We start from the raw sequence: 16,703 nt of genomic DNA, 5'->3' as shown, positions 1-16,703 counted from the left end.
ACGAGTAATTCTGGTGTCTCCTTTGACTGTCATAGTTGGGCTGTAAATCAGACTATTTGCCATCAAGTTTTGGCTGATCTAATTTTCAAATGCAAATCAGAACAAAACAAACTTATAAAATCGTAATACCAACAATATGACTATTTTGTCTAGTGCCTGATTGTATTTTGAATATATACGTATGTATGTGTGTATATATATATAAACATATGTGTAAATATATATAAAGTATCATGTTCCTAAATGAGATATTCGTTTACAATGTATATGCCAGTTGAATAATTTTTAATTTGTTTAGGTGCATATAACTCAACTTTAAAGCACATGCAGAAAAAAAATAGAACTTGAATTTAAATTGTCTTTTGAATTTAGTACATAATTCCTTTTGAATGTAACGAATTTAGACTTTACGTCTAAAATTTAACTTTTCTTACCTTTAAAAAGGCAGACCTAGCTTAATTTTAAATAAAAGTAAACAATATGACGTATGAATTGACCAGAAGCCTGTAAACCACTTTATTCCCCCATAAGAGAAGCATAAACATTTGCTTTAATTTAGGGACATTGTGAATATTCTTAAGAATGTCTATTGTTTGGTTTTGGAGTTACATACGACATCTAGAAATCCAAGGCAGTTCTGGAATTTAAACTATTCATACTCTTCTTTCAAATTCCCACCTCACATGCAGCTTCCTTTTTCCACAGAAGTCCAGGGACCCCTACTATTAAGTTCTGTTGTGCAAAAGTTAGGCTGTAGGGAACCCATGGGTTTAGAGGTCTGGAGTGAAATGAAATGTAGGATACCTTAGAGGAGACTGTATAGTACTGTAGTATGAATGGTTAACCTTGGTCTCTGGGCACCAGCTTTGTTGTCACTGAAAAAAATCAGGTATTCACGAGGTCAAGAGATCGAGACCATCCTGGCCAACATGGTGAAATCCCGTCTCTACTAAAAATACAAAAAATTAGCTGGGCGTGGTGGTGCACGCCTGTAGTCCCAGCTACTTGGGAGGCTGAGGCAGGAGAATCGCTTGAACCCAAGAGGCAGAGGTTGCAGTGAGCCGAGATCCCACCACTGCACTCCAGCCTGGCGACAGAGCAAGACTCTGTCTCAAAAAAAAAAAAAAAAAAAATCAAATATTGAACCAAGTGATTATAAGGTGTATGATTACATGCCTAGGTGAGTGGGATACATATGCTAGACTCCAGCTTCCAATCTTCTCTTCCTGGGATATGCCCTTTCTTACTCTGTATGAAAGTTTTCATTTTGATTTTCTAATTTCTAAACTTCCTGAAAGTATGTAAGTTAATTAGGTTAACAACCTTCATTTAAAAGTGAAAATGCCTTAGGTAAATTAAAGGGCTATCAGTTATACTTCCATAATTTAGAGTGAATTGGTTTAAAAAGTTCTCATGGAGCTGCTAAAAGCTTTGATTTTTGAGAGGCTGTAGATGCAAATAGTTTTATAATAATAATGTGAAGATCTACAGGATTTTACAGAGTTGAAGTCTTACAGCTGCTTGAGGGCATTTGAAGGCAGGGAGACATGCTCATAGAGATGATAAAACAAGATTTGCTTACCTGAAATTTTGTTAGGGCTCACTTAGTAAATCAGGCTCTCTTAGGAGTGATATATTTTATTTTAAAAAGAGACAACTAGCCTTGTGGAAGGGACAGTCGTTTAGTAGTCTAAGCTGGTTGTTTCAGTGTTCAAAAGAATTGTGGAAATTGTATGTGTACAATGATAATTCATAAGACTATGAATCTCTATTAAAATCTCTAACTGTACATTATATGGGTCTTTAGTGAACTTTTATGTACTACTTATACCTACTGTCCTCTATTCTAAGTAGGTATTTGGAATTCCACTGTTTAGACTCATATCTCTTCAGAATTATTTCCTACCCCAAATTTGAGAAATACAGTATAGTGTTGTTTATGAACAAAAGAGCCTCTAGATAGTCACTTAGCTTTTTTATATTGGAGCCCCAATATTATATTTAGGAGCCCCCCAAAAGGTGTTAAAAAAGGCTCAGTATATGTAGGCTAGATTGGGGTGGTAGAGGTAGAACTTGACTGGGGGCAGTTGGTACATTTCTGCTAAGGTTATTGTAAAAGGACTAGTTTCAGCTTTGAGGATGAAACTGTTATATAAGGTAGGTTATGATTTATGATTGACATAGGTGTAGTGTGAGATGAATTACATTTTGTACTGTACTGAGGGCCCAGAATTATTCCTTTAATATACTAACTGTGAATATGAAAGTCTATATATGTGAACATCAGAATGATATCTTTGAATTTAGCCATTCTAAATTAGATGTATAGTCATTCTCATTTTTCAGGTCACTGACTTTAAACATTTAAATTACCTTCAGAAGTATTTTTGAACACCAACTGTAAAAGACAGATGTGTATAAAAGGGATGAAGAGACATGTTATATGTTAGTGTGTTAGTGTGTTAGATGTTAGTGTGTTAATATAAATCTTGTGAGTTATCACTGTTTTAGGTAGCTAATAAAAAGCTGAAATGGGCAAATAATTACTAGGCTTATAAAATAAATTATATGTCATTTAGTAATCCTGAGCAAAAACTTAGTTCCCATTGGTATGTGCTAATCATGGAAAAAAACAATGATATGTCAAAAGAACCAAGCTTTGGATCAGGTATATGATTAACTGTGTTAACCTCGGGAAGACCATTTTATTTGTATTTTCCCAGCATTCCCATTTCTCACCCTTTTAACTCTATTACTCACTTTCTCCAGAGAGCCTTCTTTATAAATTCACTGCTCTGAAGTCTTCTAGGGTTCACTGTTGATGAAAGAATGGAGTTCAAACTCCTTAGTTTGATATCACAGACACTCCCTTCTTGGAATGCTCTCTTGCCTTATTTCTGCCTGTCAGAGGATTATCCATCCTTTAACTGCTGTTGAAATCCTTTCTTTATGAGTCATTCTTTACCAACCATAACCATAAGTGTTCATTTTTCTGATGAACTACTGCTTCCCCGCTACTGCCAGCTTTGTTGAGGTATAATTGACAAATAAAAATTGTATATATTTAAGGTGTGCTGTGCGATACTTGGATCTACCCTGTGAGTTGATAACCACAATCAGTCTAATTAACAGATGCACCATCTCACACAGCTACCTCTTTTTTTGTATGTGGGATGAGAACGCTTAAGACCTACTCTCTTAGCAAATTTCAAGTATACAATATATGTTAATTATGGAAATAAATGTCATTATTAACGATAGTTACCATGTCATATATTAGGTCCCTAGAACGTATTCATCTTATACCTGCAAATTTGTACCTTTGACTGAAATACTCCCATTTCACCCACCTCCCAGACCCTGGTAATCATCATTCTACTCTCTGTTCCTATGAATTTGACGTCTTTATATTCCATATATGAGATCATGCAGTTGTTTTTTGTCTTGCTTACTTAGTATAGTGTCCTTAAGTTTCGTCCATGTTGTTGCAGATGGCAGGATTTCCTTGTTTTTTAAAGGCTGAATAATATTTCATGTGTGTATGTGTGTATGTTACATTTTAAAGGCTGAAATAATATTTCATGTGTGTATGTGTGTGTGTTACATTTTCTTTATCCATTCATCTGTTGACAGACACTTAGGTTGTTTCCGTATCTTGGCTACTTTGAATAATGCTGCAATATGAGAGTGCAGATATCTCTTTGAGATACTGATTTCAATTCCTTTGGATATATACCTATAAGTGGGATTGTTGGATCATGTGGTAGTCCTGTTTTTACTTTGAGGAACTTCTGTTTTCCATAATGACTGTACCATTTTGCAGTCCCATCAATAGTGTACAGGGAGGGGATCCCTTTTCTCCACATCTTTGCTGACCTTGTTATGATTTAACTTCTTGATAATAAATATCCTGACAGGTGTGAGATATCTTATGGTTTTGATTTGCATCTCCCTGATGATTAGTGTATTGAGCACCTATTGGCCATTGGTTGTTTTTTGGGAAAACATCTGTTCAGATCTCTTGTCCATTTTTACATTAGGTTATTTGTTTTGTTTTTTTCTTGCTACTGAGTTATATGATTTCCTTACATATCTTGGATATTAGCCCCCTTTTAGATGTATGGTTTGCAAATATTTTCTCCTATTCCGTAGGTTGCTTTTTTATCTTGTTGTTTTCTTTACTGTACCATAACTTAATTTCATGTAATCCTACTTGTTTATTTTTGCTTTTGTCACCTGTGCTTTCCATGTCATCCAAAATACCATCGTGAAAACAGATGTCAGGGTGTTTTTCCCCTGTTTTCTTCTAGGATTTGCATGGTTTCAGGTTTTACATTTAAGTCTTTGATCCTTCTTATTTTAATTTTCGTGGATACATAGTAGATCTGTGTGTTTATGGGGTATATGGGATATTTTGATACAGGACTGTAGTCACCCTGTTGTGCTGTCAAATACTAGATTTTATTCATCATCATTACCATTATTATTTTGAGACAGGTTCTCACTCTGTCACTCTGGAGTACAGTGTCATGATCATGGCTTACTGCAGCCTCGACCTCTTGGGCTCAAGCAGTTCTCCCACCTTAGCATCCTGAGTAGCTGGGACTACAGATGCATGCCACCATGCCTAGTTAATTTTTTGTAGAGATGGGGTCTTGCTGTATTGCCCAGGCCGGTCTCAGACTCCTGGACACAAGTGATCTGCCCATCTCAGCCTCCTAAAGTGCTAGGATTACAAGCATGGGCCACCACACACAGTTCTTATTCATTCTATTTTTTGTACCCGTTAACCATCCTTCCTTCCCCCTCCGTCTTCAGTCCTTCTTGAGTTGATAGTGTAAGATAAGGGTCCAGTTTCCTTCCTTCGCATGTGGGTATCCAGTTTTCCTAACACTATTTATGGTGTTGAAAAGTCAGTGTTGCAAGATGTGTTTTCCCCATTCTTAGCACTTTGTGAAAGATTAATTGACTATATATGCATGTGTGGTTTTATTTCTGGACTCCATTCTGTTGCAGTGGTCTATGTATCTCTTTTTATGTCAGTACCATACTATTTTGATTACTATAGCTTTGTAATATACTTTGAAATCAGGTTGATATGGTTTGGCTCTGTTTCCCCACCCAAATTTCATCTCTAATTGTAATCCTCATAATCCCCATGTATGGAGGGCAGGACCCAGTAGGGGGTCATTAGATCATAGCAGCAGTTTTCCTCATGCTGTTCTTGTGATAGTAAGATCTCACGAGATCTGATGGTTTTATAAGTGTTTGACTGTTCCTTCTGCACACTCTGTCTCTCTCTTGCCTGCCACCATGTAACAAGTGCCTGCTTTCCCTTCCTGCCATGATTGTAAGTTTCCTGAGGCCTCACTAGCCATTACGGAACTGAATCTATTCAACCTCTTTCTTTATAAATTACCAAATCTCAGGGAAGTTTGTTATAACAGTGTGAAAATGGACCAACACACAGGTAATGTGACACTTCCAGCTTTGTTTTTCTTTCTCAAGATGGCCTTGGCTATTCATGGGCTATTGTGGTTCTGTATAAATTTTAGGATTGTTTTTCTATTTATGTGAAAATATCATTGGAATTCTGATAGACATTGCATTGAATCCATAGATTGGTTTGGATAGTAGGGACATTTTAACAATATTAATTTTTCCAATCCATGAACATAAGATATCCAGCCATTTATTTGTGCCTTCTTCAGTTTCTTTCATCAGCATTTTATGGTGTTTAGTGTCAGTTAAATGTATTCTAAGTATTTAGTTTTTTGGATGCCACTGTAAATGGTATTGTTTTCTTTTTCTTTTTCTGTTTTTTTTTTAGACAAAGTCTCACTCTTGTCACCGAGGCTGGAGTGCAATGGCGCGATCTCAACTCACTGCAGCCTCTGACTCCTGGGTTCAAGCAATTCTCCTGCCCCAGCCTCCTGAGTAGCTGGGATTACAGGTGCCTGCCACCATACCTGGCTAATTTTTGTATTTTTAGTAGAGACAGGGTTTCACCATGTTGGCCAGGCTGGTCTCGATTCCTGACCTCAGATGATCTGCCTGCCTCAGCCTCCCAAAGTGCTGGGATTATAGGCGTGAGCCACCACGCCCAGCCATGTTTTCTTAATTTATTTTTTAGATACTCATTGTTCTTGTGTAGAAACACAACTTATTTTTGTATATTGATTTTATATCTTGCAACTTTACTAAATTCATTTCTTAGTTCTAAATTTTTTTGGTGGTTTTTAGGTTTTTCTAAATATAAGATTATGTTATCTTCAGAGACAATTTTGCTTTTTCCTTTGAACTACTGCTTTATATCGTAAGTTTTGCACTTATGCCTTATTTCTCCAGCTAGATTATAAGTTTCTGGAGCACAGAAACTATCTTAATTTGTATCATCTATAGTGCCTTGTACAAGGAAGATGTTTAATAAACATTTTTAATATTAATGAATTTAAGGTATTTGTCATACGTGTGGCACAGCAATTTTTTTTTAAGTTTTAGTGTTTTGATTTTTGTGAGAACACAGTAGGTATATATTTATGATTTTTTTTGTTTGTTTGTTTGTTTTTGAGACAGGGTTTCACTTCATTTGCCCAGGTTGGAGTACAGTGGCACAATCTGAGCTCACTGCAATCTCTGCCTACTGGGCTCAAGCAGCTGTCCTGCTTCAGCCTCCCAAGTAGCTGGGACTACAGGTGTGCCCCACTGTACTTGGCTAATTTTTTTTTTCTTTAATTTTTTATAGAGATGGGATTTCACCATGTTGCCCAGGCTGGTCTTGAACTCCTGAGCTCAGCTGATCCATCCACCTCGGGGTCCCAAAGTGCTGGGATTACAGGCATGAGCCACTGTACCCAGCCATGAGATATTTTGATACTAGCATGCAATTTGTAACAATCAATTCATGAAAAATGGGGTGTTCATCCCCTCAAGCATTTAACCTTCATGTTCCAAACAATCCGTGTGTACTCATAGTTATTTTAAAATATACAATTAAATTATTTTGACTGTAGTCACCCTGTTGTGCTATCAAATACTAGGTCATACTCATTCTCTCTTTTTTGTACCCATTAGCCGTTCCCACCTCCCTTCCTATCCCCCCAGTTACCTTTCTCAGCCTCTGGTAACCATCTTTCCACTCTCTATCACCATGAGTTCATTTCTTTTGATTTTTAGATCCCACAAATAAGTGAGAACATGCGATGTTTGTCTCTCTGTGCCTTGCTTATTGCACTTAACATAATGACCTCTAGTTCCACCCATGTTGTTGTAAATGACTGGATCTCATTTTTTTTGTAACTGAATAGTACTCCATTATGTACAAGTACCATGTTTTCTTTATCCATCCATCTGTTGATGGACACTTCCAGTACTGTGTTGAATAATAATAGTGAAGGTGGGCATCTTTGTCGTGTTCCTGATCTTAGAGGAAAGGCTTTCAGTTTTTACATACTCAGTATGATACTAGTTATGGGTCTGTTATATATGGCTTTTATTATGTTGAGGTATGTTCCTTCTATACCCAGTTTTTTTAGGGTTTTTATGAAGGGATGTTGAATTTTTATGAAATGCTTTTTCAGCATCAGTTGAAATGATCATATAGTTTTTGTCCTTCATTCTGTTGATATGATGTATCACATTGATTGATTTGCATATGTTGAACCATCCTTGCGTCCCTGGAATAAATACCACTTGTTCATGATGAATGATCTTTTTAATATATTGTTGAATCTCGTTAGCTTGTATTTTGTTGAGGGTTTTCACATCAATGTTCGTCAGAAATATTGACCTGTAGTTTTCTTTATTGATGTGTCTTTGTCTGGGTTTGGTATGAGGGTAATCCTAGCCTCATAGAATGAGTTTAGAAGTACTCCCTCCTCCTGTATTTTTCAGAACAGTTTCAGTAGTATTGGTGTTCTTCTTTAAATGTTTGTTGGAATTGAGCAGTGAAACCACTAGGTCTTGGGCTTTTCTTTACTGGGAGACTTTTTATTACAGGTTCAATCTCGTTGTTGGTCTGTTCAGGTTTTGAATTTCTTCATGATTCAATCTTTGTAGGTTGTATATGCTAGGGATTTATCCATTTCCTTTAGATTTTCCAGTTTATTGGCATATAGTTGCTCATAGTAGTTTGTGATGATCCTTTGAATTTTTGTGGTATCAATTGTAGTGTCTCCTTTCTTATCTCTGATTTTATTTATTTGGGTTTTCTCTTTTAAGGTTTGTCAATTTTGTTTATCTTTTCTAAAAAGCAACTTTTTGTTTCTTTGGTCTTTTGGATTATTTTCTTCATTTCAAGTTAATTTATTTCTGCTCCATCTTTATTATTTCTATTACTAATTTTGGGTTGTTTGCTCTTGCTTTTCTAGTTGTTTAAGAGGCATCATTAGGTTATTTATTTGAAGTTTTTCTTCTTGTTTTCTGAGACAGGGTCTCTCTTTATTCTCCAGGCTAGAGTGCAGTGGTGCAATCTCGTCTCACTGTACTCTCAACCTCGCAAGTTCATGTGATCCTCCCACCTCAGCCTCCCAAATAGTTGGGACTACAGTTGCATGCCACTGTGCCCAGCTAATTTTTGTAGAGATGGGATTTCACCGTGTTTCCCAGGCTTTTCTCGAATTCCTGAGCTCAAGCAATCTGCCCACCTCAGCTCCCAAAGTGCTAGGATTCAGGCATGATCCGCTATACCCGGCCATTTTTCTTCTTTTATGGTGTAGTACTTATAGCTATACATTTCTCTGTTAGTACTTCTTTTGCTGTATCCCATAACTTTTGATATGTTTTGTTTCCATTATCATTTGTTTCAATAAAGTTTTCAGTTTGCTTCTTCATTTCTGCACTGACCCATTGGTCATTCAGGAACATATTGTTTAATTTCCAAGTGTTTATATGATTTCCAGAATTGTTCTTACTGATTTCTAGTTTAACTCTATTATGAGGGAAGATGCTTGATATTATTTCAGTTTTTTTTTAATGTTTTAAGATTTGTGACCTATCATATGAGCAATCCTTAAGTGATCCATGTACTGAGGGAAAGAATGTGTGTTCTGCACCCTTTGGATGAAATGTTCTATAAATATCTGTTAGGTCCATTTATTCTATAGTGCAGATTAAGTCCAATGTTTCTTTGTTGAGTTTCTGTCTGAGAGTTGGGTTCAGAGCTGAAAGTGAGGTGTTGAAGTCTCCAGCTATCATATTGAGGTCTAGCTCTCTCTTTAGCCCTAATAATATTTGCTTTATATATCTGGGTGTGTTGGGTGTATATATACGTGTGATTGTTATATTCTGTTGCTGGACTGACTCTTTTCTCAGTATATAATGACATTCTTTGTCTCACAGTTTTTGTCTTGAAATCTATTTTGTCAGTATTTATATATTAATTACTCCTGCTCTTTTGGTTTCCATTGGCATGTAATATCTTTTTCATCCGCTTACTTTCAGTCTATGCATACCTTTGTATGTGAAGTGTGTTTCTTGTGGGCAACAGATCAGTGGATCTTGTTTTTTCATCCATTCACCACTCTCTGTCTTTTGATTGGAGAGTTTGGTCCATTTATATTCAATGCTATTATTGATAAGTAGGGACTTCTGCCATTTTGATATATATTTTCTGGTTGTTTTGTGGTCTTCTTTCTTTACTTGCTGTGTTCCTTTTAGTGAAAGTGGTTTTCTCTGGTGCTATGATTTAATTTCTTGCTTTTTATGTTTTGTGTATCTGTTGTGTGTTTTTTGATTTGAGTTTACTGTGAGACTTGCAAATACTATCTTATAACCCATTATTTTAAACTCATGACTACTTAACACTGATTGTATAAGCAGATGAACACACAAAAAGTGTTTAAAGTGTCATTAAAAGTGTAATTAAAACTCTACACTTTAACTTCATCCCTCTGCTTTTTAACTTTTTTGTTTGTTGTTTCTCTTTATGTCTTACTGTACTATGTCTTGAAAAGTTGTAGTTATTTTTTATTGGTTCATTTCATCAGTCTTTCTACTTAAGAGTAGTTTACACACTACAATAACACTCTTATAAAATAAGAGTCATCATTAGGTTATTTATTTGAAGTTACAAAATAAGAGTGGAATTGTGGTGTGTAGAAGGAGTATACTATTCTGTGTTTTTCTGTGTGCTTACTATTACCAGCGAGTTGTACCTTCCGATGGTTTCTTCTTGGTCATTAAATACTCTTTTCTTTCAGATTGAACAACTCCCTTTAGCGTTTCTTGAGGGCAGATCCAGTGTTAATGAACTCTGTCAGCATTTTTTGTCTGTGAAGGTCTTTGTTTCTCCTTCATGCTTGAGGGATATTTTCACTGGATATACTGTTCTAAGGTAAATGCTTTTGTTTATTTGTTTGTTTTGTCAGCACTTTCAACATATTGTGCCACTCTCTCCTGGCCTTTAACATTTTTACTGAAAAGTCTGCTGTCAGACATATTGGAGCTCTATTGTATGTTATTTGTTTCTTTTCTCTTGCCGTTTTTAGGATCTTTCTTTATCCTTGATAAAGAAACTATACTTTGAGAGTTTGTTTATAGATGCCGTAAGGTAGTCTTCTTTTTTATTTTTGGACAGAGTGTTGCTCTGTCGCCCAGGCTGGAGTGCAGTGGTGCCATCTCAGCTCACTGCAAGCTCTGCCTCCTGGGTTCACGCCATTCTCCTGCCTCAGCCTCCTGAGTAGCTGGGTCTATAGGCGCCCACCACCACACCCGGCTACTTTTTTGTATTTTTAGTAGAGATGGGGTTTCACTGTGTTAGCCAGGATGGTCTCGATCTCCTGACCTCATGATCTGCCCGCCTCGGCCTCCCAAAGTGCTGGGATTACAGGCATGAGCCACCGTGCCCGGCTGCCATAAGGTGGTCTTCTTTAGGTTAAATCTGCTTGGTGTTCTGTAACCTTCTCATACTTGAATGCAGATATCTTTCTCTAGGTTTGGGAAGTTCTCTCTTATCCCTTTGAATGAACTTTCTACTCTGGTCTCTTTCTCTACTTCCTCTTTAAGGCCAATACCTCTTAGATTTGCCCTTTTGATGCTGTTTTTTAGGCATGCTTCACTGTTTTTTATTCTTTTTTCTTTTGTGGTCTCCTCTGACTATATTTTCAAGTAGCCTGTCTTCAAGCCCACTAATTCTTTCTTCTGCTTGATCAATTCTGCTTTTAAGGGACTCTGATGCATTCTTCAGTTTGTTGGTTGCATTTTTCAACTTTAGAATTGCTGCTTGATTTTTAAAAATTTAAATTTCTTTGTTTAAAATGTGATAGAATTCTGAGGTCCTTCTCCATGTTATCTTCAATTTCTTTGACTTACATCAACATAGCTATTTTGAATTCCTGCCTGAAAGGTCACATATCTATCTCTCTTTTTCCAGGATTGGTCCCTACCTTACTTAGTTCGTTTGGTGGGGTCATGTTTTCCTGGATGATCTTGCTTTGATGCTTGTAGATGTTCATTGGTGTCTAGGCATCAAAGAGGTAGGTATTTATTGTAGTCTTTGCAGTCTGGGCTTGTTTGTATCCGTCCTTTTTGAGAAGTCTTTAAAGTTATTCTAAGGGACTTGGGCCCCAAGCCCAATAATGCTGTGGTTTTTGCAGACTCAGAGGTACTGCCTTGGTGGTCTTGGATAAAATCTGGAAGAATTATTGGGATTACCAGGTAGAGACTCTTGTTCTTTTCTGTTACTTTCTTCCAAACAAATGGAGTCTCTCTCTGTGCTGAGTCTCCTGGAGCTAGGGATGTGTTGATGCGTTGATGCAAGCACCCCTGTTGCCACCACCACTGAAACTAAGCTGGGTTAGACCTGAAGCCAGCAGAGCACTGGGTCTCATCCGAGGCCTGCTGTCACCACCACCTGGCTACCACCTATGTTCACGCAAGGCCCTAAGGCTCTACCATCAGCAGGTGGTGAAGCCAGCCAGATTTGTGTCCTTCCCTTCAGAGCGTCTCATTCCCCAAACCCCAGGCCAGTCCAGAAATGCTGTCTGGAAGCCAGGGATTAGAGTCAAAATTCTTAGCAATTTGTCTGATAATTCTGTTCTGTTGTGGCTAAGCTGGCACTCAAAACTGTAACACAAAATTCTTCCCACTTTTTCCCCTGTCCACAGGCAGAGGAGAATCTGTGTCTGTGGCCACCACTACCACAGGGCCATAGTGGGCTCTGTCTGGCCACTGCCGGGCAGTCATCTTCAGGTGTTTACGAATCATTAACATAATCCATATTATAGTTAAATATTTATTTGGAGTTTACTGTGGACTAGGTATTTTACATCATAGTAAGCAAAGTTTCCCAAATTTAAGTTCGTTTTATTTCTCATTCATGACTTTTGCCCTGTTCTCATACTACCTATTCATTGTAACTTTTAAACTTGAAAGTCTCTTTCAAAATAAATGAATTTATACTTTTACCATAAGTGGAAATATAGTACCATTTATATGACTAGAAGGTATTATGAAGGAATACAATAAAAACAATTTTGTAAGGCTGGGCACAGTGGCTCACACCTTTAACCTCAGCACTTTTTGGGGCCTAGGTGGGAGGATCACTTGAGCCCAGGAGTTCAAGACCAGTCTGGACAGTATAGGGAGACCCCCATCTCTATAAAAAAATAAAAATAAAAAAATCAGCTGGCCATGGTGGTGCATGCCTGTGGTCTCAGCTAATCTGGTGGCTGAGGTGGGAGGATTGTTTGAGCCTGGGATGTCTTGATTCATAAACACATGAAGATGACTAAAATCTCTTTTTAAATTTGTTTGTACTGCTTTTTCTTCTATGGCTTTCTTTTTTTCATAGATCATGTCAATATAAACACATACTGGGAACCAGGAGTTAGAGTGATTCTATATGAATGACTGTATACTATTTAAATTTTGATGAACTACAGAGTAGTTTGAGCCTAGGAGGTTGAGGCTGCAGTGAGCCATGATTGCACTATGGCAACCCAGCCTGGATGACAGGGTGAAACCCTTTGTCAAAAAAAAAGTTATGAAAAATATGGTTTCCTGCCAAACTCGTAATTACTCCTTTGTTAAAAAGGGCAGTTAGCCCTTTTTATGCAAGGTGCTTACAAATAAACTAGCACCTCATTCAGATATTCTCCTTACATAAATAAAAAAGATTGAAGAGGAGTTGAAAAAAGATTTTTTTCCTATGTGATTATTTACTTCAGTATTTGTATGTCATCTAAAATGGTGACATAGGACCTGCATTAAAGTGTTCCACCTGTATTAGTTTGTTAGGCAATTTATTTAATCAGAAAAAATAAAATAAATTTACAATTTAAAAATATTTTGGAATTTACACCTGCGACAAAATGAGACAGTTTCTTCATTCAAATTTCTTACTCATGAGCAGGCATCAGTTGGTTGGAATCAGAGAGGTTTCTTACCTTTAAGTTACAGTTGCTTTCCTTTGAGTTGCTGTCACAAATCTACTGACCCCCAAGTGGTTTACCTTATTTCAATCATAAATCATACATAAATTTACCTATGAAAATTTGGATATTATTGTAGATAATACTGTAGAATTTGCTATGGTTTAAATTTTTAAGAGCTTTGAGGTGCATAAAAATACATGTAAGTGTACATTGATTTTTAGTAAATTTATAGTGTTGTGCATCCATAATCACAATCTAGTTTTAGAACATTTATATCAGCCTTAAAAAGTACTATGCCGATTTGTCATCAACGTCTTCTCCCATTCCAGCCTCAGAAAACCTTGGCCTACTTTTTATCCATTTGGATTTAGCTTTCCTGGAATTTTCATATCAATGGAATCATATGGTATATGGTCATTTGTGTTTGGTTTTTATTTAGCATAATGTTTTTTAGGTGTATCCAGGTCATAATATTTCTTTTTTCAAAATGTGTGTAAACTAAGGGATACAAGTGCAGTTTTTTTACATGGACGTATTGCACAGTGGTAAAGTCTGGGCTTTTAGTGTAATCATCAGCTAAAGAATGTGCATTGTACACATAAGTAACTTCTTCTCCTTTATCCCCTTCTCATCCTTCTGAGTCTGATATCTATTATTCCACACTCTATGTCCGTGTGGTAGTATTCCTTCTTGTTGCCGAATATTTTTCCATTATTTGGATATGCCGCATTTCTATCTCCATTCACCAGTTGACAGGTATTTGAGTCATTGTGAATAATACTCTCATTTTGAATCATTGTGAGTGATACTGCTGTAAACATTTGTATACATGTCTTTGTGTGGATAAATGTTACTCTTCTAGAGAGATACCTAGGAGTGCAACTACTAAGTCATATGGCAAGTTTAACTTTTTGGTAAAGTGCAAAACTTTGTTCCAAAGTGACTGTAGCATTTTATAACCCCACCAATAATGTATGGAAGTTTCTGTTTCTCCACACCCGTTCTAGAGGGTTTGTAGTGGTGTCTTATTTGTGGCTTTAATTTGGTGTTTTTCTAATGACTAAAAAATGTTTGGCATGGTTTCATGTGCTTATTAGCTATTTATATATCTTATTCCATTTATATATCTTATTAGCCATTTCACTATACCTATGTAGTTAATTATCTATTCAAATCCTTTGTCCATTTTAAAAAAAAACAGTGAGCTGATCTTGGGTCATTGCAGCCTTGAACTCTTGGGCTCAAGTGATCCTTCCACCCCAGCCTCCCTAGTAGCTGGGACTACAGATGCACAACAGCATGCCTCACTTATTTAAAAATTTTGTAGAGATAGGGTCTCCATAAGTTGCCCAGGCTGGTCTTAAACTCCCATCATCAGGCTATCCTCCCAAAGTGTTGGGATTACAAGTATGAGCCCCGATGCCCAGACCATTTTTGTTTCAGTGGAATATTTCTCTTATTATTGAGTTGTAAGAGTTCTTTATATGTCTTGATACAAATTATTTAGCAGATATATACTTCCCAAAGTTCTGCAGCATTAAGTACATTCACACTGTCATGTAACCATTACCACCATCAGTATCCAGAACTTTCATTTTCATTTTCCCAAACTGAAACTTTGTACCCTGTAAACGGTAATTCCTGGTTTTCTCGTCCCATCAGTCCCTGGAAACTACTATTGTATTTTCTGTCTTTATGAATTTGATTAGTGTAGGTACCTCAGACAAGTGGAACCACACACTATTTGTCTTTTTGTGATTGACTTATTGCACTCAGCATGTCTTAAGTTTTATCCATGCTGTAGCATGTACCAAAATTTCCTTCCTTCTTAAGGCTGAATGATACTCCATTGTATATGTACATACTGCATTTCGTTTTATTCATTCACCTGTTGATGGACACATGGACTGCTTTTACCTCTTGGATATTGTGAATAATGCCGCTGTGAACATGGGTAGACAAATATCCAGATCCCTGCTTTACTTCTTTTGGGTATATACCCAGAAGTGGACCTGCTGTTTCATTTGGTTATTCTATAGGTTTTTTTTTTTTTTTTTTTTTTTTTTTAGAAATTTTGCTTTTTTTTTTTAATGTTAAGAAATGGCCATATACTGTGTTTCCACAGTGCTACATCATTTTACATTCTTACCAGCAATACAGTGGTTCCGATTTCTTCACATCCTTGCTAGTACTTGTTTTCTGTTGTTTTGATGATTGCCATTCCATTGGGTCCAACGTGGTATGTCATGGTTTTGGTTTGCATTTCCCTAATGATTATTAATGTCAAGCATCTTTTATGTACTTGTAAGTCATGTCTATGCCTTCTTTGAAAGCGTCTGTTGAAGTTCTTTGCCCATTGTTTTTCTTGGGTTATTTTTTGTTGAGTTGTAATGCTTCATGTATTCTGGGTATAATCCTTTATCAGATATGTGGTTTCTAATACAGTTATGCTCCACGTAATAGCATTTTGAGATGTTTCTGTCAACAGACTGTATTATATGATGGTGGCCCTATAAAAATCTAATGGAGCTGAAAAATTCTTCTTGCCTAGTGACAATAGAAATTTTATATAGTGTAATGCATTACTTTTTCTATGTTTAGATGTATTTAGATATAGAAATATTTACCATTGTGGCACAATTTCTTATGTATTCAGTACAGTAATATGCTATACAGGCTTGTATCCTAGGAGCAATAGGGTATACCATATAGCCAAGGTGTGTAGTAGGCCATAACCTCTAGGTTTGTGTTAAGTACACGCTGTGATGTTCACATGATGACAAAATTGCCTAGTGATGCATTTCTTGGAACTTATCCCATCTTGTTAAAGTGACACGTGACTGTATTTTCTTCTGTTTCAAGCGTTACATTTTTACTCTCTTGGTAGTAGCCATTGATGCACAGCATTTTCAATTTTGATGAAGTCTGTCTTACCTATTTTTTTTTTTGTTGCCTGTGCTTTCAGTATCATATCCAAGAAATTGTTTTCAAATCCAAAGTCATGAAGTTTTTGGCTTGTGCTTTCTTCTAAGGGTTTTATAGGGTGAGGTCTTCTGTTTAGAGTTTTGATCATTTTGAGACAATTTTTGTATATGGTATAAGATAAGGGTCCAGCTTTATTGTTTTACATGTGGATATCCAGTTTTCCCAATGCTGTTTGTTGAAAAGACTTTCTTTCCTTTTCCCCTTTGAATGGTCTAGGTAGCCTTGTGGAAAATAATTTGACTATTTATGCAAGAGTATATTTCTGGACTCTGTGTTTTATTTTGTTGGTCTATATGTGTATCCTTGTGCCAGTACGACAGTGTTTTGATTGCTGTAGCTTTCTAG

At 36.6% G+C, this 16,703-nt stretch overlaps 1 protein-coding gene across 5 annotated transcripts in view; it reads left to right on the top strand.

Annotated features, from left to right (window-relative positions):
* Positions 1-16,703, top strand: part of RIC1 (RIC1 homolog, RAB6A GEF complex partner 1) — a 175,228-nt gene that overhangs the window by 1,585 nt on the left and 156,940 nt on the right. The gene's annotated exons all lie outside the window — the stretch shown is intronic.

This window comes from Pongo abelii, chromosome 13, assembly GCF_028885655.2.
Source record: "Pongo abelii isolate AG06213 chromosome 13, NHGRI_mPonAbe1-v2.0_pri, whole genome shotgun sequence".
Lineage (NCBI taxonomy): Eukaryota > Metazoa > Chordata > Mammalia > Primates > Hominidae > Pongo > Pongo abelii.
Note: the sequence above shows the minus strand (reverse complement) of the source record. Positions and strands in the feature narration are given on the sequence as shown.